Source organism: Lutra lutra, chromosome 1, assembly GCF_902655055.1.
Source record: "Lutra lutra chromosome 1, mLutLut1.2, whole genome shotgun sequence".
Taxonomy (NCBI): Eukaryota; Metazoa; Chordata; class Mammalia; order Carnivora; family Mustelidae; genus Lutra; species Lutra lutra.
In genome coordinates, this window is record NC_062278.1 from 22,324,934 (window position 1) to 22,345,600 (window position 20,667).

General features: G+C 33.6%; 1 pseudogene; it reads right to left on the bottom strand.

The window, feature by feature from the left end:
• Positions 1–5,246: 5,246 nt before the first annotated feature.
• On the bottom strand, positions 5,247–5,360 carry LOC125089439 (uncharacterized; annotated as a pseudogene).
• Positions 5,361–20,667: the final 15,307 nt, after the last annotated feature.

Here is a 20,667-nt window from a genome sequence, read left to right on the forward strand (position 1 = left end):
TTACAGCTAAATGTGTTCTAAGAAACATGAAAGTTATCCCACTGAATCCCCTAGGCTTGCCAGCCTGTTGGGAGGCTACTAATAAATTCTGAAAACATTAAAATATAAAGTTAATTCAAAACAGGTAATAAAAATTAAAATATAAACTTATAGATTGAAATACATATTTGAAGAACAAAATATATAATGTAAAAATAATTTTCAATTTATTATCTGAATTAAGAATACCACATTATATTTATGCATTCCTGAAAAAAGCTGGGGAAAAGAATAGGGGGAAAAAAATCCACAGGATTTCTCCCCTTTAACTAGGGTGGAAATTGGAAGGCTAGAGTGTGTCAGAGATGTAGAGTGACATTTCAAAATACCCAGTAATTTAACATTTGCTTTTTTTTAACTGAATACAAACAGTGGGAGAATCCTAACCAGAGCAACACACTTTAAACACTATTAAAAAAAGGAAAGTGTTATAACAAATTCATTTCACACTTGAAAACTGTAGAAATTTTTGAGTAATTATAAAAAGATGAAAGGAGTTAAATATTACAAATCTGCCAAGTAGGTCTAACCCATACATATCAAAAGTTTAAAACAAAGATACTTTGAACACATGAATTCATGATTCTTTATATAAGGTAACTCATCAAGGTGAAAAAAAAGTAAGAATTATGAAAAGATAGTTCAAACAAGCAAAAATGAAGTATAGATGGTCTTAATCACAGCAAAATAAGTTGAATGCAAGGCGGATAGAGTGAACTACAGCAAAAAGGTAAATTTATACCAATAAATAGTTCAAAAATGAATAAAGGTACAGTTATCAGCTTGTGATTGTGAATTACATATATGTAATATGTAGAAACAAAACTTATTTGAAGGAAAAAAAGTTACATTTTTCACTCTGATGAATCAAGTATTCAAAGTTAAATTAGGGTATAGAAAATATTAACAAGTATCATCCTGGTTATAAATAGGAGTTTCCATTGTTTAAGAAAATCTTAAAATAGGCATCATTGCACAATTTATAACAGCATGCCATCTTTGTCTAAAAGCTGTTTTATTGTTGATTTATTTTTTTACAGGGAGCTTGAACTCCTGACCATGAGATCATGACCTGAGCTGAGATCAAGAGTCAGATGCTTAACCAACTGAGTCACCTAGGCGCCCTGCTAAAAGCTATTTAAGTCAATAATGTCTTATAACTGATGTTTTAGAACTGATAAATGATATATTTCATAAACATTTATATTACTTGAGAAACTGATTTGGCTGCTGTGACAGGGAAAAAATCTATGTGGCTGAAATTAAATGGAAGTTTGTTCTTTCCTCATATAATATTCTTAGCATAAAACATCTGGGGATGATAGGATGCTGCCATGATAGTGAGGGATCTGACTCTTTCTATTTGATTGTTCCACTTTTCTAAAAATGTAATTTCCTTTGAATAAGATGGTTTTCTTGTTCACAGTTGATTTCACATTAACCTTTAAGTCAGGGGGAAAAACTGAGGAGGGGGGCATGTATTTACATATAAACAAAGCCCTAAGAATAAATTTTATAAGAAAAATTTAAAATTCACATTTTAAAACTATAAATACTGACTTAATGGAATTGCGTGAAGAACACTTCTGTTTCAAAATAAAGGAGTTTTGAAAGCATTTACTCATTTTTAAAAAAATAGATCTGTTGACTATTTGTATGACCTCTTTGGAGATATATCTATTCCAGTATTTTGCTCATTTTAAAAAGTCAGGTGATTAGGGTGTTGTTTTGTTTTGGTTTGTTTTTTGCTATTGAATTGTAGGAGTAGCTTATATATTCTGAAGATTAACCTCTCATCAGATATATGTTTTGCAAATAATTCCTCCCATTCTATAGGCTGTCCATTCATTCTGTTGATTGTTTAATGATTGTCTACTTTTTTAGTTTGAGGTAATCCCATATAGCTATTTTTGTTTTGGTTGCCTGTACTTTTGGTATCATATTCATGAAATCTTTATGTCACTAATCATCACGGAAATGGAAATCAAAACCACAATGTGATATCACCTCTCATCTGTCGGGATAGCTATTACCAGAAAAACAAAAGGCAAATATTGGCAAGATTGGAACATGTTCAGCATTATTCACAAAAACCAAGATGTGGAAACTACCTAATCTCCACTGACACATGCTTGGATTAAAAAAAAAAAAATGTGGTGTAGGGGTGACTGGTTGGCTTAGTGGGTTAGGTGTCTGCCTTAGGTCTCCAGGTCCTGGGAGTGAGCCCCGTGTCTTGGGCTCCTTGCTGACAGAAGCTCTAATATCTCTTTGAGATCCTGATTTCAATTGTTTTGAATAAATGCTCCAAAGAGGAATTGTTGGATCTCATGGTGGTTCTACTAACAATCTTACCAACATTTGTCTTTTGTATACACCACATTTTTTAAAAAAATATATTTTATTTATTTATTTTAGAGAGAGAAAATAAAAGAGAGAGAGCACGAGACAGGAGAGTGTCAGAAGGTGAAGATGAACAGGGAGTCTGATAAGGGACTCAATTCTGAGATTCCAGGATCATGACCTGAGCCAAAGGCAGTTGCTTAACCAGCTGAACCACCCAGGTGCCCTAAGAATCACATAATTATTAACCATTAACCATTAACCATTATTAACCTCCAATCCATTTAATGTGTTTAAACCATTTACATACCATCTACCATTTGTGTTTTCTATATCATAGAGATTTTACGTACTCAGTCTTAATTTCAGCCAAACCCTAAGTTTCTTCATATTCCACACTCTTTTTTTATTCTATATACTTTCCATGTTATTGTAAGAAAGAACAGCCCTTATTAAGAAAGATACCATTCCTATTATTTTCTACACTATAATCTTAAAATGTTGCACCTTTTTGGGGGGGGTTGGTCTCTCTGCTTAAATGTTAAAATTACGTCAATCATGATTACCTATATTTACTGGTTTTAAGCTTGTCCAATGATCACCAAAAATAATTTTAAGGTAACAATTATATATTTAAAATATATTTTATGCATAAACCCTATGAATCCTTTTCATTAGTAAGCAGGGGAACAAATATTAATAATAATAAAATTCCATCTTACTTGAATGTTTTTCAGAATTCAACAGAAGAGGTAAGAAAAGTACAGAAAATTACATGATTCCTCAGCTAATATCCATTTTTCTAAATATGAACAACAATGGCTAAAAATGTTTTCCTTTAAAAATAGCACCTGCATTGGGCGCCTGGGTGGCTCAGTGGGTTAAGCCACTGCCTTCGGCTCAGGTCATGATCTCAGGGTCCTGGGATCGAGTCCCGCATCGGGCTCTCTGCTCAGCAGGAAGTCTTCTTCCCTCTCTCTCTCTCTCTCTGCCTGCCTCTCCGTCTACTTGTGATCTCTCTCTGTCAAATAAATAAATAAAATCTTTAAAAAAAAAAATAGCACCTGCAACTTTATTGCTTTCCTTGAATTAAATGTACGTATTGTAGTAGGATATGATGCTGTTATTTTTAAAAATTATTTCTTATTTTCATGCAGCTAAAGATTTAGACATTAAAACAAGGATGAAATTTTTCCTGTCAATTAAACAAGCAGCTCTTCTTTCTCTAAAATATACTTCAGAGGGAAAAATCAGAAAAAGCATCACATCTATTAAACCCAAGACAGGAACAAAACAGAGAATAAGGAAAGGATCTTAAAACTGCCTCAGACCTATCCTATGAAATCACTGGGTCTTGGACAGAACATTTTGTATAATATGAATGAACCTTCTTAGACAGATGTCAACCAGAACACTAAAGACCAGAACACAAAGACTGTCTTAACAGGGTATTTGTTTTGTAGGGACTTTGAAGAAAATTGGGCAAAATACTTGAATCCTCTGAAGTGTTTCTTTCCCCAGAATCACCATATCCTTTGTCCCTGCTGGTATTTAAATTATTTTCGGAAGTTATCTTGACATCTCACTCTACCCTCCCTCCCCACTCTGGACCCCCTTTTTTCCACCAAGACCTGAGAAGGATGGGGTTGTTACCATGAGCAACAACTGTCACTTCAATTTTCTCCTTTTTCTAATACACTTAAAAAAATATTAAAAAAAATATTTATTTATTCATTTATTTAGAGAGAGAGCATGAGTAAGCGGAGGGACAGAGGAAGGGAGAGAAAGCTGACTTCCCATTGAGCTGAGCCCTATGTGGGGCTCATGACCCAGAGAGGAGAACCCAAAGGGAAATGAGGAATCTCACACTTAACCAACTGCACCACCCAGGCACCCCTAACTTTCTCAAGTTTTAACTTGCAGGGACAAGAATATTCAAATTGTTTGCTAACTGTCAAGCTGGAAGAGTCTGGGCTTTGTTAGCAAAGTACTAGGTTAATTTTCAAAACTTATCTGGAAAACAATTGACTACTCTTTTTGTGTACACAGAAATTAAATGAGCTCCTACTGAGAGCCCTATTTTCTTGTTTTTGTTTAGAATTCCTATAGGGTTAAGCCAATTAGAAATTAGTTCTAGTCATTAGAGAAGCATAAAGTCTCATTTTTCTTTGTGGCAAGCTAGTTTTCAGTGAATTTCAAAATATTTCTGAATGATGCTAAACTGTATCAAATTCTTAAAATGTTTTACACAATGAGAATGTTGTGGAATTATAGAAAAGATGAAACTAGTGGCATTTGTATGAAAAATTATTTAAAATAAAGGAAGTAGAGAAAACTGGTACTTTTTGTTATGTCTGGTATTTCATAACAAGACAGACATAGTGAAACTTTTCCTTACATGATCACATTTTAGATATAATGAAACCCAGGGAAATTCAGTTAAGCACAATTAAATGATATCCACAAGCAATGTGGCATAATACTTAAGCATATGGTCTCTGGAGTTTGACTCTGGATTAAAATACTAATTCTACTAAATCCTAGCTAGAAGATCTTAGACAAATTAAAAATTTTAAAAGTGATTAAAATAATCAACCATCTATAACATTTTATGTACTCTATTATGTACAAAGACATTTATATCAAATCTGCAGTATGTAAAAAAGAATATTCATTATTAATACATTCAATGTCAGAGTCTACTCTATGTCATTAGAAGAATATTTGGATGAAATAGTTTATATTTTTTAAAAAATACTAGAGAAGAGCAGAGAGAGAATGTGCAAATAAATTAAACTATTGAACCCATGATTTAAAAAAATGATTTGTTTTTAAAGGAAAATTAAATAGAATAAATTAAATTAAAAGTTAAATAAAATTTAAAAAATTTTTAAAAATAAAAACTAAATAAAGTTTTCAGTAAGCAATAATTGAGCCTTGGATAAACCTTACTGGCTACAATACTGCCACTGCACAAAGCTGAGGAAAATTAAGGAAATACATTTAAGGAAAAGTATTCATGATTTGGGAGGAAAATATAAAAATAAAAGTTTATATAATTATATAAATATAAAAATAAAATAATAAAAAATCATATATTTCAAAGCAACTTGGTATATTTTAATTGAAAAAAATGCACAAAATTATAATAATAAAAAGGGAGATAATGATAGACACCAAAATTTATAAATTTAAATATGTTAATTAAATGTATTGAGAAATGCACATCTGAATGTTTTCATAATCTACTAGTTTATAGGAAAATATAAATGTACAAAATTCATTCAAGAAAAATCCAGAAGTGAAGGAGAAGAAATGAAGTTAGAGGTAGAAAAGGAAAGAATAAGAGACAGATTATTCTTCCATCGTTGGAGTAAGACAAAGATGACCTCCTCACCTCATTATTTCACATCGTTCTTTAACTGCCAGCTAATCTACTGGATGAAAATAAAGAAATAACAGCTTATCAATTTTGAAGTACAAAGGGAAATGATTAATTATATATATGAAATGCCTGATACCTCAAATTCCCAATAGAAATAACTGAAAACTAATATCAATAACTTGTGAATTCAGTAAGATTAGATATACAATGAAAATAAAAATTAAATGTCTTTCATATATATGTGGTAATAAGCTAATAATGTAATAGAATTTGATATTATTTAAAATATCAAACAAAAATAACAGAAAAGTGGGGCACCTGGGTGGCTCAGTGGGTTAAAGCCTCTCCCTTCAGCTCAGGTCATGATCTCAAGGTCCTGGGATCGAGCCCCGCATCAAGCCCCGCATCAGGCTCTCTGCTCAGCAGGGAGCCTGCCTTCCCTCTCTCTCTCTGTCTGCCTCTTTGCCTACTTGTGATTTCTATCTGTCAAATAAATTTAAAAAAATAATAATAACAGAAAAGTATACATGAATAAAACAAAGAAAGGTGATCTCTTGGAAGACAATTTGAAACTTCACTGAGAGTCATTAAAGAAAATTTGAATGAAAATAATTATACTTTTCCAGGAAGTTAATATTACAAAAGTCAATGCTCTCTCCACTGTCTTACAAACTCTGGCAATCGAATAAAATATGATGTCCCCAACACCCAAAAACCACCATTCTAATCTCCATCTCTGCAATTCTGCCATTTCAATAATGTTATATAAATAGAATTGAAGTATGTAAGCTTTTGAGATTGAGTTTTTTTTAACTCAGCATAGTTCCACAGAGATGAAGCTCTTTTGATTTATCTCTGGAATTTATGAACGTATCTCACTATAGACTTTTAATGGTTTTTCTAAGCATCACTTTTAAATACATAATAAATATATAACATATATGTATAATACCAGTGCCAAAGGGCACCTGGGTGGCTCAGCTGGTTAAGTGTCTGCCTTCTGCTCAGGTCGTGATCCCAGGGTCCTGGGATTAAGCCCCACATAGGACTTCCTGCTCAGAGGAGAGCCTGCTTCTCTCTCTTCCTCTGTCCCTCTTGCCACTCGTGCTCTCTCTCAAATAAATAAAATCTTAAAAAAAAAAATCAGGGCCAACATTTTATTAGTTCAAGTAAAGTATAGGAATATTATTTCTACTTAAGTTTCTTTATCATCTTTCTTTACAGTGTATTGTTTTAAACATTCCTTTGAATCACATCAGACAAGTTGTAATTTTTAATTCAATCATCTCACATAATTAAGAAGATTAAAGAGAATGGTCTACCATATTTGTACAACTTTTGTTCACTCTTTTGCTCTTTCTCCTTTCCTGATATTCCAAATTTCCTTCTTTTGGCATTTATTTCATGATTAGAGAACTTTGTTTAGCCATTCTTTAGGTTAGCTGTGCCAGGAACAAACCTTAATTTTCCTTCTTTTCAGAATGCCCTCAGTTTACTCACATTCCTGAAGGATATTTTCAATGGATATAGATTTCTTAGTTGACAGTTTTGTTTTGATTGTTTCTCTTGAGATTTGAAAAATGTGTCATTTCCTCCTAATCTTCATGGTTTCTGATGACAAAGTCATGGTATTTATAATTATTCTTCACTTACAAATAATGCTTTATTTCCCTGTAGATGCTTCAATTTGTCTTTAATTTTCTGAAATTTGATAATGATGTGCCTTGGCATGTATTTTTTAGATTTATACTGTTTGAGGCTGAGAGCAGCTCGAAAGGTAGATTTATTTACATATTCCACCCCCTTCCCCCAACTCAGGGCATTTTCTGCCATTATTTGTTTATACATTTTCAGTGTTGCACTCATCTTCTTCTTTTCCCAAAATTCTGATATGAACATAGAGTTTGTGTTATCATACCTAGGTTTCTGTGACTCTTAATTATTTTTCAGTCTATGATTTTCTTCTGTTGTTCAAACTGGTTACCACACCACCAGAAGGTGAGCGTAATTGTTCTATTCTTCACTTGGACTTGTTGGGAAGTGGGCTGGGAGAAAGTGGGTTATATATTAACACTACTTCAAACTTTATTTCACCTCATTGCTTTCATATATATATATATATATATATATATTTAAACTGAGTCTTCATTTCCCCCTTGTTAATCTCACCTGAAATTTATCTATTTTATTTTCAAATAAGTAACTCTTGGATTAGATGGTACCATTTGTTATCTTTATATAATATACCAATAAAAGAAGTGAAAACAGAGTACAGCAATCTACTGCACACAGACCAAACGGGCCTATTGCCTGGGTTTCTAAATAAAACTTTATTGGAACACAGTCACCCACTTGTTTAAATATTAGCTATGTCTGCTTTTATGCTACAATGGTTGTATTATGTAGTTGTATAGAGCTGGTGCCTGCAAAGCCAAAAATAATTACGACTTCACAGTGTGCAGAAAATCTGGTGCATGAACTGAACGTTTGTGTCCCCCCATTCATATATTAAAGACTTTATCCCCAATATGATGGTATTTAGAAGTTGGACCTTTTGGAGAAAATTAGATCATGAGGATAGAACCCTAATGAAAGAGATCAGTGCCCTTTAGAGACATGGGAGAGAGTCTCCCTTCGTTTTTCAAAGTGCAATGTGAGTGTACAGCAAGAAGGCAAAGAATCTGAAAGTCAAGAAGAGGACTCTCACCAGAAGGTTAGCATTCTGGTATCCTGATCTTAGACTACCTAGACTCCAGAACTGTGAGAAATAAATTCCTGTTTAGGCCACACCATATATGGTATTTTGTTATGTAGCAGCCTACCTAAGACAAGTTTGTGATTACTGGTTAAGAGCACATTCTGGAGGTAGTTTACATGAGTTTCAATCTTGGTCCTGCTGCTTATGGGGCTTTATTTTGTTTTCTATCTGTTTTTTTCCTAGCTCATGTTTTACTTATCTTAGTCTGTGAAAAATCTTGGAGCAAATCAATGAGGCTTCTTACAGAGAAGCTTTGTGCATTCTTTTACCAGAGCAGGGGAAAATACAAGATTTTGGACCAGTTAGGCTCCTTCTTTCTTCTACTTAATTGAAGACAAAGATTCTCTGTTCTCTCATGGTTTAAAACTGATTGATTTCATTATTATTTTTTTTAAAGATTTTGTTTATTTACTTGACAGAGAGAGAGAGAGATCACAAGTAGGCAGAGAGGCAGGCAGAGAGAGGGGGAAGCAGGCTCACTGCTGAGCAGAGAGCCCAATGTGGGGCTTGATCCCAGAACCCTGAGATCATGACCTGAGCCAAAGGCAGAGGCTTAACCCACTGAGCCAACCAGGCGCCCCAAAAAACTGATTGATTTTATGATGAGTACTGGGTATTATATGCAACTAATGAATCACTGAACACTACATCAAAAACTAATGGTGTTGGGAAAATTGGATGGCCACATGCAGAAAAATGAAATTGGACCATTTCCTTACACCACACACGAAAATAGACTCAAAATGGATGAAGGACCTCAATGAGAGAAAGGAATCCATCAAAATCCTTGAGGAGAACACAGGCAACAACCTCTTCGACCTCAGCAGTAGCAACATCTTCCTAGGAACATTGCCAAAGGCAAGAGAAGCAAGGGCAAAAATGAACTATTGGGATTTTATCAAGATCAAAAGCTTTTGCAAAGCAAAGGAAACAGTTAACAAAACCAAAAGACAACTGACAGAATGGGAGAAGATATTTGCCAATGACATATCAGATAAACGGCTAGTGTCCAGAATCTATAAAGAACTTAGCAAACTCAACACGCAAAGAACAAATAATCCAATCAAGAAATGGGCAGAAGACATGAACAGACATTTCTGCAAAGAAGACATCCAGATAGCCAACAGACACATGAAAAAGTGCTCCACATCCCTTGGCATCAGGGAAATACAAATCAAAACCACAATGAGATATCACCTCACACCAGTTCGAATGGCTAAAATTAACAAGTCAGGAAATGACAGATGCTGGCGAGGATGTAGAGAAAGGGGAACCGTGCTACACTGCTGGTAGGAATGCAAGCTGGTGCAACCACTCTGGAAAACAGCATGGAGGTTCCTCAAAATGTTGAAAATAGAACTACCCCATGACTCAGCAATTGCACTGCTGGGTATTTACCCTAAAGATACAAACGTAGTGATCCGAAGGGGCACGTGCACCCGAATGTTTATAGCAGCAATGTCTACAATAGCCAAAGTATGGAAAGAACCTAGATGCCCATCAACAGATGAATGGATAAAGAAGAATTGGTATATATACACAATGGAATACTATGCAGCCATCAAAAGAAATGAAATCTTGCCATTTGCGACGACATGGATGGAACTAGAGGGTATCATGCTTAGCGAAATAAGTCAATCGGAGAAAGACAACTATCATATGATCTCCCTGATATGAGGGAGAGGAGATGCAACATGGGGGGTTAAGGGGGTGGGAGAAGAGTAAATGAAACAAGATGGGATTGGGAGGGAGACAAACCATAAGTGACTCTTAATCTCACAAAACAAACTGAGGGTTGCTGGGGGGAGGGGGGTTGGGAGAAGGGGGGTGGGATTATGGACATTGGGGAGGGTATGTGCTATGTTGAGTGCTGTGAAGTGTGTAAACCTGATGATTCACAGACCTGTACCCCTGGCGATAAAAATATATGTTTATAAAATATAAAAAATTAAAAAAAACTAATGATGTACTACATAGTGGTTAATTGAACATAATAAAAAATAAGAATAAAAAAATAAAATAAAATGCCATTATTTCTTCAAATAAGGTTTCTGTCCCTTTCTCTTTCTCTTTTCCTTCTAAGACCCTTTAATGATAATGTTAATTCTGCTTGATGTTGCCACAGAGATTTGTTCAGTTATCTTCATTGCTACAAATTCTTTTTCTTTTCCCTTTTTCTGTTCTGTCTGGATGAGTTTCATTGCTTTATTTTTCAGCTCCTTGATTTGTTTTACTTCATCCAGTCTTCTATTGAACACAGATGCGTTTTCTTTTGAATAAGGAGTACTGTTCATTCAATTTTTTCAGAACACAAATTCCAGGAATGGCCAGCAAACGCTGTATGAAGGATGAAAGATTATTCCAAACTTTGCTGTGAAAGAGAGAAGGCAAGGGGTTCAATGCTCAGAGACCAAGACCCTTTGACCTGTTTGTTCCCACTTATATTCTTTTATTTGTCCTTCAGGATAATCACAAATCCTTATCACTGTTTCTCAAGCATATGATGTGTGACAAGGGGTCTTACTGGAAGGAGGAGGGTCTGTTTACAGGAAAGATACCATATGCTAATCTGCCTGTCCTAGGAGTTCTGCTAACCATAGCCTAAGGGACAATGCATAAATCTCTTAGATCACAGGGCTACTGTCTGGGCTAAGAAAGCTTCAGGGAAGACAACTCCCCACTACATTCCAAGGAGACAGTTGTCACACAGGCCTCAGCATTCCAAATGCACACCCTTCTCTGAAAACTTCCTTCCCCCCAGTGGCTTCTGTGTTACATTTTAGCAAGCCAGGTGTGATGGATGATTTCATGCTCTACCTTAAGCCCAACACATAAGAAGACCAAAAGTCAAAACCTGTTTTTAATAATATCTTATTCTAAGTGAAAAGCTAATTTATTGTTTTGTTTTGTTTTGTTTTTAACCACACAGCAGAACATAAGCCCTAGTCATTATGTTGCCCTGATAAGGTAATTGGTTTGGCTCAGTTACAATGGTAAAATGCTAAAAGCCACTGATGTATGTCCAAGTACTTTGAGTGGCTGGATATTTTGACCAAAAAACATTTATTTGCACACTTATTTTCTTAATGTTGGCTGCTCATCAATTTTTAGTTATTGTCCTAATATAAAATATCAAATTTTATATTTTATGATTTCTAATACAAAAAGGCAGAATACACAAAAGATAAAAAAAAGTTAGTGTACTACAAGTATCATAATAAGAGTTTGAATTGGATATTTGCCTGAACATATTTTTGATCAATGGAGATCAAAGGAGAAGTCATTCTTAAGTGATTTCTTTTTTCTTTTTTTTAAATCTGGAAATCATTTTACAAGATAATTTACATTAACTTCATTATTTCATCAATACAGATGTAGAATTAAGACTCAAACAAATTGACAGATTCTTAAGGTTAAATGTCAAAGATTTCTACCATGCGATTTTTTTGAAGACATTAATGAGACTGTAAATGATAAATTAATTACTGATAAACTTACTAAAAACCATGTCAAGGAGAATTTATTAGAATCAGAGCTGAAGTTATATATTCATTAGTATTATTTAAACAGAAAGAAATTATGTTTTATAAAACATCTTCTAAATTATAATTAACAAGATTTTTATTTTGCTTCATTATTCAATAAAGGTAACCAAGACATAAATTAGCATAAAATTGAATTCCCTTTTCAACTCATTGATATCGAACCCAATTCTTTGTCTTGTGACTGTCTATGCTCATATTACTTTTCAGTGACTTTCATTTAATCCCAGAGCTATGGTGTCTTTTCAAGTGTCCATAATGTGCTTTATCCATTTCTCAAAAGATATAAATTGGGAGAGAATAAATTTTTCAGATGTTCATGGGAAATGTCTAACACTGAGGAAATATTTCAGTAAATATGTTGCTTAAACCAACATATTCTGCAACCATCAGAGGAAATTTCCTGCCAAAATGTTTCCTTTTTATCAAGCAAAAATGAAAAAAAAAGAAAAAATAGACTATTGGATGTACTATGAACCCTTTTTAATTCTATTTTATTCATTCACTTGTTTGTAAAATGTATGTTTGAAAAATATATGTTTTGATTGGTAAATTTGCAATGGTTTCCTCAAAGTTAAAAATATTTCTTAAATAGTTTTACTTTTGAAGATGGTTTAGGTTTAGAATTGTGAAAACTTGTAGTTCTTTTTTTTTTTTTTAAGATTTTATTTATTTATTTGACAGAGAGATCACAAGCAGGCAGAGAGGCAGGCAGAGAGAGAGGAGGAAGCAGGCTCCCCGCTGAGCAGAGAGCCCGACATGGGGCTCGATCCCAGGACTCCGAGATCATGACCTGAGCCGAAGGCAGCGGCTCAACCCACTGAGCCACCCAGGCGCCCCTGAAAACTTGTAGTTCTAAACATTGATTTTTATCAGTGTTTAGAAGAACAGGAGAATATTTGTGTTTTTTTTTTATGTAAGACTAATCTTTTTCATTTTTTAGTTTTTGCTTTGATTTTGAGTTTTGTGTTGGAAAAGTAGAAAACTCTCCTGGATAACTTAATTAGATGAGAAATTATTAGAAGGCTAGATTATATATATAGACACACACATATATATATGTGTGTGTCTATATATATATATTTGAATACGTAAGAAGGCTAACAGGAGAACTTGAAAAATGGCAAAGAGCCTAGAACAAATCTGGGAAGACAGAACATAGTCCTATGTGTCTCTAATCACACTGGCAGATTCAAAGACCCATGTAGGAATGTCTAATTGGCTGAGATTATGTCTTCTATACTTGATCTAGCTCCCAGAATCTGTGAAGGATTGACTTGCCCCCCGCCTTTTTTTTCCTGTTAAAGAAGATTCCTGAAAAAAACCCAAGCTCAAATGCTAGGTAAATATTTGCTTTAATCTATTCCTTTGGATATTTAGTATCAAAGGACACAACAGTGTTGGTTTTATTTATTTTAAATATATATGTGCATAGACACACACACACACACACACACACACACATACACACATGCATAAGAATTACATTAAAGTTTTAAAAAATAGCTTTGTGGTCTTATAAGGAATATCACCATGGTGAAAGTGAAAGTATACACAATCCAGAGTTACAAATAACACCTTTCTTTGAGCAAAAGCAATTGTCAGTAAGAAGCTAACTGAATACAACAGCTTTTGTGTAGTAAATGGATATATTTAACTCAATATTAATGATGTTATAAACTGTTTTTAAAAAAAGTCAGAGTTGGGGCACCTGAGTGGCTCAGTGGGTTAAGCCTCTGCCTTCGGCTCAGGTCATGATCCCAGGGTCCTGGGATTGAACCCCCGCATTGGGTTCTCTACTCAACAGGGAGCCTGCTTCCCCCACTCTCTCTCTCTGCCTGTCTCTCTGCCTACTTACTTGTGATCTCTGTCTGTCAAATAAATAAATAAAATCTTAAAAAAAAAAAAAAAGTCAGAGACTCATCAGGCTTTCCCCCCCTACTTTGTACCTTGCGTTCTTTGATGGGTTATTAACTTTAGAGTTAAACCAAACCAACAATGTCACAAATCACAATATATTAATAATTGGTAAAGGCACACTATAAGGAGGATGATTATAAGGGGAAAGTCCTAAACTTGGATTTGGCTGCCATAACTGATGAGACTTTGGGAGTATAGGTATTTGGGTTAAACAAGGGTCAGTTTTAATAGATTTGTAAGTGAGGAGTACGCACATCAACCAATATTAGCTAAGGATTGAAAACCAAACACCTGAAGCAAAATATAGAAAATTATGAAAATAGGATCTCTTCGGTGGGTCAGACATTTGAAGGCCTGACTCTTGGTTTTGGCTCAAGTCATTATCTTGGGGTCCTGGGATCCACACGCAGAAACAAGTCTACTTGTCTCCCTCTCTCTGCCCTGAACCCCACTCATGTTCTCTTTCTCAAATAAATACATCTTTTTTAAAAAAATAAAATTATGAAAATAAATCTTAAAATGAGAAAAATCCAAAAATCCTGAAAGCACTGAAAGTTGCTTTAAAAACGATGTTGAATACGAAGACATATACAATGAACATGAGCTTAATGAAGAAATTGTCACCATTCCAAATACAACTAAAAAAGTTACATTCGTCAACTACAACCTTTAATCAAAACTGACTAATACATGTTTCAATGATTGTTTTAAGTGATATTTGTTATTGAAGAACTTGGACAAGCATAACCTCAAATTCTTTAAAAAGGAAAACACTAAGGATAGCCTGCATAAAACTCTCAATTCTGGAGTGTTTTTTTAAAATGCAAAATTGGAAGGAAAATTACCTAGATAGATTGCTTTTATAAGAGAAACTTCTTACCTGAGAATGATGTAATTAAAGTAAAAATAAATCAGTAAGTTTAAGATTGCTGAATTTTTTTTAGAGATCATTTTCAGAAGTCACCTTGAAATTGTAACAAACCATAAATTATGATGTTAGCAGTAAATTTTTATAGCTGTCCTTAAAAGTTTTAGGAAAATTGCTTTAATTCTTGCTCAAAGTTTTAATCATGAATGGATGTTGAATTTTGTCAAGTGATTTTTCTGCATCTATGGAAGAAAACTCTTTCTTGTATACATAATGCATGTATATTTCATCTAATAATACAACTTGCAAATTAATAGTCTTGCCCTCAGATATTAAAAGTGACTTAACTCTTTTCTTGTTTTAGGTTTAATTATAAAGCTTCTTATGAAAATGGTACTGTGGCACCATGTCCAAATCGATTCTCTGTTATTGTCTAAATTTCTCTCTTGACCACAAGAATGAAAAAAAAAAGAGAGAGAGAGAGAGATAGAAAATTCCATTTACATCACCATAATTTTACTACATTTTTAAAAAACTCTTTTACTTCAGAATGCATTTAATTAAAAAAAATATATATAATATATATATACAAAGATAGTACAGAGAAATCCATGTACTTCTCACTTAGTTTCCTCCATTGTTAACATCTTACACTTCCATGGTTCATTTGTCAAACTTACTCATTTGCTAAACTCACTTATTAATTTTTGGAGTTTAATCTAAGAAATTGACATTTATAACTACCATATTTTGATGTTCAGACACCATTTCTAATAATAGCAGGCATTTCAGTCCTCTTCCCTTCCCCAGGTAATTTCTAAGAATCCGCCTCTGTGGTGTTACCTGATTGATATATTTGTGCTGTTAACATGTAGTACTGTCTGTCAATAGTCAATGTCAGCCATGGGTGGGACAATGCAAAGGCTAAAGTTGCCTCTGATATTTCATACTACTTCTCAAGGATTTACTACTTCTTTTTATGAGGGTGCTGTCTCTTCTTTCCAGCTACTCTGTGAACTTGGCACACAACTTCCAAATCTATCACTGAATTTTACACATAAACTCAGTCTCAAGATTTTTTTTTTAATATCTTATTTGTTTGACAGAAAGAGAGAGTGAGAGTACAAGCAGAGGGAGTGGCAGAAAGAGGGAGAAGCAGGTTCCCTGCTGAGCAAGAAGCCCAATGTGGGACTGGACCCCAGGACCCTGGGATCATGACCTGAGCTGAAGACAGATGCTTAATCAACTGTGCTACCCAGGCATCCCAATCTCAAGATTTCTTACCTACCATTCACCAGATCACTCTGTGGGAGGGAGAAAACTACCTATAATTTTTAAATATATTTTCTTGTATGTAATGTATGTAATTAAAGTAAAATTTGATAATTTTCATGATTTTTTAAATTATTCTGGTGGTAAAAATCTTCACTGATAATTTACAAACTGGTATATATTCTACATCATTACACAAAGAGTGAATCTGAAAAGCCCTTGGGACTGTGCTTCATCACAGCCTGGTAGTCAGACTTATCATATTATGATTAGAGCTATACATAACCAGCTTATAATGATCTCAATCTGGTTATGTATAGTTTGTAGCTATTGACTATCATAAGATAATTTCTAGCCTTTCTTTTTTTGTACTACATCTGTTTGGTAGCAAAAAGAAATTTCTGTTCAAATGTATTTCGTTTGTAAATATATTCTCACCCTTATCAGATTAATCTAAATGTATTTAATTTTCCCATATGTAAAATAAAGCCAAACTCTCTCATAACTTGGAGATATCTTACATATAATATTTAAACAATAACTCTTTCTTTAGAGAGCAGAATCAAGAAATAGATCTATAATGTAGCAGGTGGTTGTCTGACTAACACCTATGGAGAGTCTGACTGTGATTTGGAAAGATCCTTTCTACCGCAAATCCCAAAGAATAGGTTACCTTGGCAACACAATCTAAAATAATAGATCAGCCACCCTAAAATGCCCTTTAACTTTTACAAAGATTTGGTGGTAGTTGTTTGGAAAATACAAACACTATATTAAAAAAAAACTATAAGGCTCGAAAACTTTCTCTTTGCTCTTTTTCTCATTAATTCCAATTGGTAACATTCCTGGTTTGTCAAAAATAGGTAATTATTTAGTAAAGAAACTAGCAATGTATCCAGTGAAACATGCTGATTTCTCTAGAGCAATTTCTTACATGACAATGGGTGATTTTTCTGTATTATTGATGGATCTACATACTTAAGTTCATTTAGCAGATGAAGTATCAGAATCGCAGAAGGTTAAGTGATTTCCCCAGGATTTCCCTGTGAGCAAGAGGAAACACTGGAACAAAACCCTGAGAATTGTAGACTTACACTTTTATCCACTGACACCCCTTAAGTGAGGTTTTGACAAAAATAAAATGCAAAATAGGAAAGATACAAATAAAAAAGAAGATGTATAAAGTCACATGGCACTCGAAGGTCTTCATGATGTGGTTAGTGAATTCTGCAATCTCATATATCAGATTCTTTTCCACTTGCACGGAAACATTTCCAACTCTCCAGATAGACAGTGTTCTTTCTCACATCCAATGTTTGGCAAAAACTTTCCTGCTCCCTGATATATACTTTTCCTCTTTCAAATTTTTCTTTTTTTTTTTTTTTAAGATTTTATTTATTTATTTGACAGACAGAGATCACAAGCAGGCAGAGAGGCAGGCAGAGAGAGGTGGGAAGGCAGGCTCCCTGCTGAGGAGAGAGCCGGATGCGGGACTCAATCCCAGGACCCTGAGACCATGACCTGAGCCGAAGGCAGCGGCTTAACCCACTGAGCCACCCAGGCGCCCCTATTTATTCATTTTTTAATGGATTTCCTAGTCCTACCTATTGCATTAGCTAGCCCACTGTTTCATCAGACTGATAAAGTGAGTGAAATTTTAAAAATAACTTACATATATATTGCTATGATTGTCTTTAATTGAACACTATCTTTGGCTATAAATAACTTGTTAGTTAAGTATGAAGAGGAACTCCTGGGGGCTCAGTTGGCTGAGCATCCACCTTTTGATTTTGGTTCAGGTCATGATCTCAGGGTCCCAGAATTGAGCCATGAGTTGGGCTCCAGCTCAGTGAGATGTGAACTTGTCCCTCTCCCTCTCCTCCTCCCCCAACGTGCCCATGCCCACCTTCTCTCTCTCTCAAATAAGTAAATAAAATCTTTAAAAAATAAAAGCTAAGTATAAAGTTACTTTATTGGCTTACTTTTTTTCTTTTTCCTGAAGGTCCTATATTAACCAAAGTTTAGAAATCTCAGTAGGATATAGTATATCAATAAATACTTCATGAGCATTTGTTTTTCTTTCTTTATCTGTATAGAAAATTTTGGATGGTGAAATTTGTGTTCCTAGATTTATAAAGCAATAAATAAAATTAAAATGGGATTTCCAGTTAAACTTGAATTTCAGGTAAATAACAATTTTTATATAATTATTTTATGTTTAATTATATATATTTGTGTTACAATGTGTATTTTTACTTTTTATTTCATTTTTTCTGTTTATATTTAAAATATTCTTGTAACAACATGTATTTTGATCTTATTATTTTTATCACTAGGATAATCTTTCTTATTTAGATGAGTTACTTATACTATTTATAATTAATTCAGTTATTGATATGATTAGTTTTAATTCTATCATCTTATTGTTTTTATATTAGTCCTATCTTTTCTTTATTCCCTTTCCCTCTGTTTTTTATCTCCTTTGAATCAATACAATATGTTTTTATAAATCCATTTTTTTCCTCTCCTGTCTTATTAGCCATAACTCTTTATTTTGTTATTTCAGTGATTGTTAAGGGTTTCAAGTACATATTTTAACTTGTCACAGTCTTTAAATTACATAGCTTTACCTCAATTAAATACCTTTAATTTGTATTATACCACTTCACATATAACATTAGTACTCCAATTTTCTTCTCTATGTCTTATGCTACTATTTTCTTAAATTTCACTTACGCATATACATGTATTAGTATTGTTATTTTCATTTATATATATTATATATATTAAAGCTAATTATCTTTTTAAAATATTTAATAAGAAAATATTATATGTATAATCATTCATACCCATTCCCATATAGTTATCATTTCCAGTGTTCTATATTCCTTAATAAAATCCATATTTCAGTAAGTAGAAAGTTCTTTTTTCCCCATGCTTATTTTGTGATGTCTCACCAATAGCCAATCAGTTATGTAACAGGTATAGGCTATGACTGAATTTATTATTTTAGGAGTAATAGAGCTACATCTTATTATGTATATTCAGAATGGGATACATTATTTCAGAAGAACTTTAAGTTAACTAAGTAAAATAAAATATGTTAAGAACTAGACACATAAGTGCTTAAAAATGAATTTAAAACTATAATAATTAACTTTATATGTAACAATAAGCCACCCTTTATATTTATCAATACTAGATGATGTGTTATTTCCATCTAAAATTTTCTATAAGGATAAAGAGAGAAAAACAAATAGAATTCCAGTTGGTTCTTCATATGCTAAATAAAAAGACAGTTGCAGAGTTTCCATAAGTGATAACTGATGCTGGAAGTAACTCAATCATCTCAAAAAGCTTCATAGATGAAGGCTTCTCTGAATTATAGTGTAGAGTAAATTTAAGATAAGTAAATTAACTCAAACAAACTATATGTTATGATTATCTGGTATGCACTTATAAATGTGTTTCTTTGAATTTTTTTTTGTGTGTGTGAGAGGCGCACCTGCTGAATAATGTTCACATTAGTTAGTAGGGTTAAGGTTTTGGCTATAAATGTACACATATTAAAATATAAATGAAAGAAAAGAGAGAAATCTATACAAACTTCATAAAGTTTTGAAAAATAACTTGATTTCTTGAAAACCCCTTTATAAAATTAAAATAAAATTCTGATATAAACAATTACAAGTTTAATTTCAAACTCTAGGTAGATAAGGTGCAACACTGTGTGAATATGTATTTTAAATGTAACTTGAGTAAATAACAGGACACAAAAGAATACAGAAAGTATGATTCCTGTTGTGTAAAGTTCAAAAACAGGCAAAACTATCCTATGCTATTAGAAGTCAAGATAATGTTTATTTTAGCCTCAGCTCAGAAGTAAGAAGTAGGTAAATAGTGAAGGAGAATAGGAGGAAATTTTCAGGCACTAGTAATGTTTTGTTTATGGAATTGTATACTGGAAAAGTGTGCCTAATTTGTGAAAATGTATCATAATGACAAATGAACTTTTATACATATAGGTTATACATTGTGAGGATTAATTTTGTATGACAACTTGGCTGGATCATGGGATGCCCAGATATTTGACTGAACATTATTTGTGGATGTGTGAAGGTGTTTCTGGGTGAAATTAGTATTGGAATCAGTGGACTCATAAAACAATTTATCCTTTGAAAGTGGGAAAGCATCATTCAATCCAAGTTGAGGTCTTGAATAAACAAAGAGGCAGAAGAGGGAACGATTCTTCTCTTTTTGCCTAATTGTTTGAGATGCAACATTGGTCTTTTGCTGTTGGCACTCTTGGTTGTGAGGCTTTCATATCCAGACTGAAATCCACACTGTGAGCTTTCCCAGTTCTCAGGCCATAGGATGTGGTCTGAATTACACTGCCAATGTTCCTGTCAATCTCTTTATTTTTTTTTTTAAGATTTTATCCATTTATTTGACAGAGATCACAAATAGGCAGAGAGGCAGGCAGAGAGAGAAGGAGAAGCAGGCTCCCCGCTGAGCAGAGAGCCCGATGTGGGACTCGATCCCA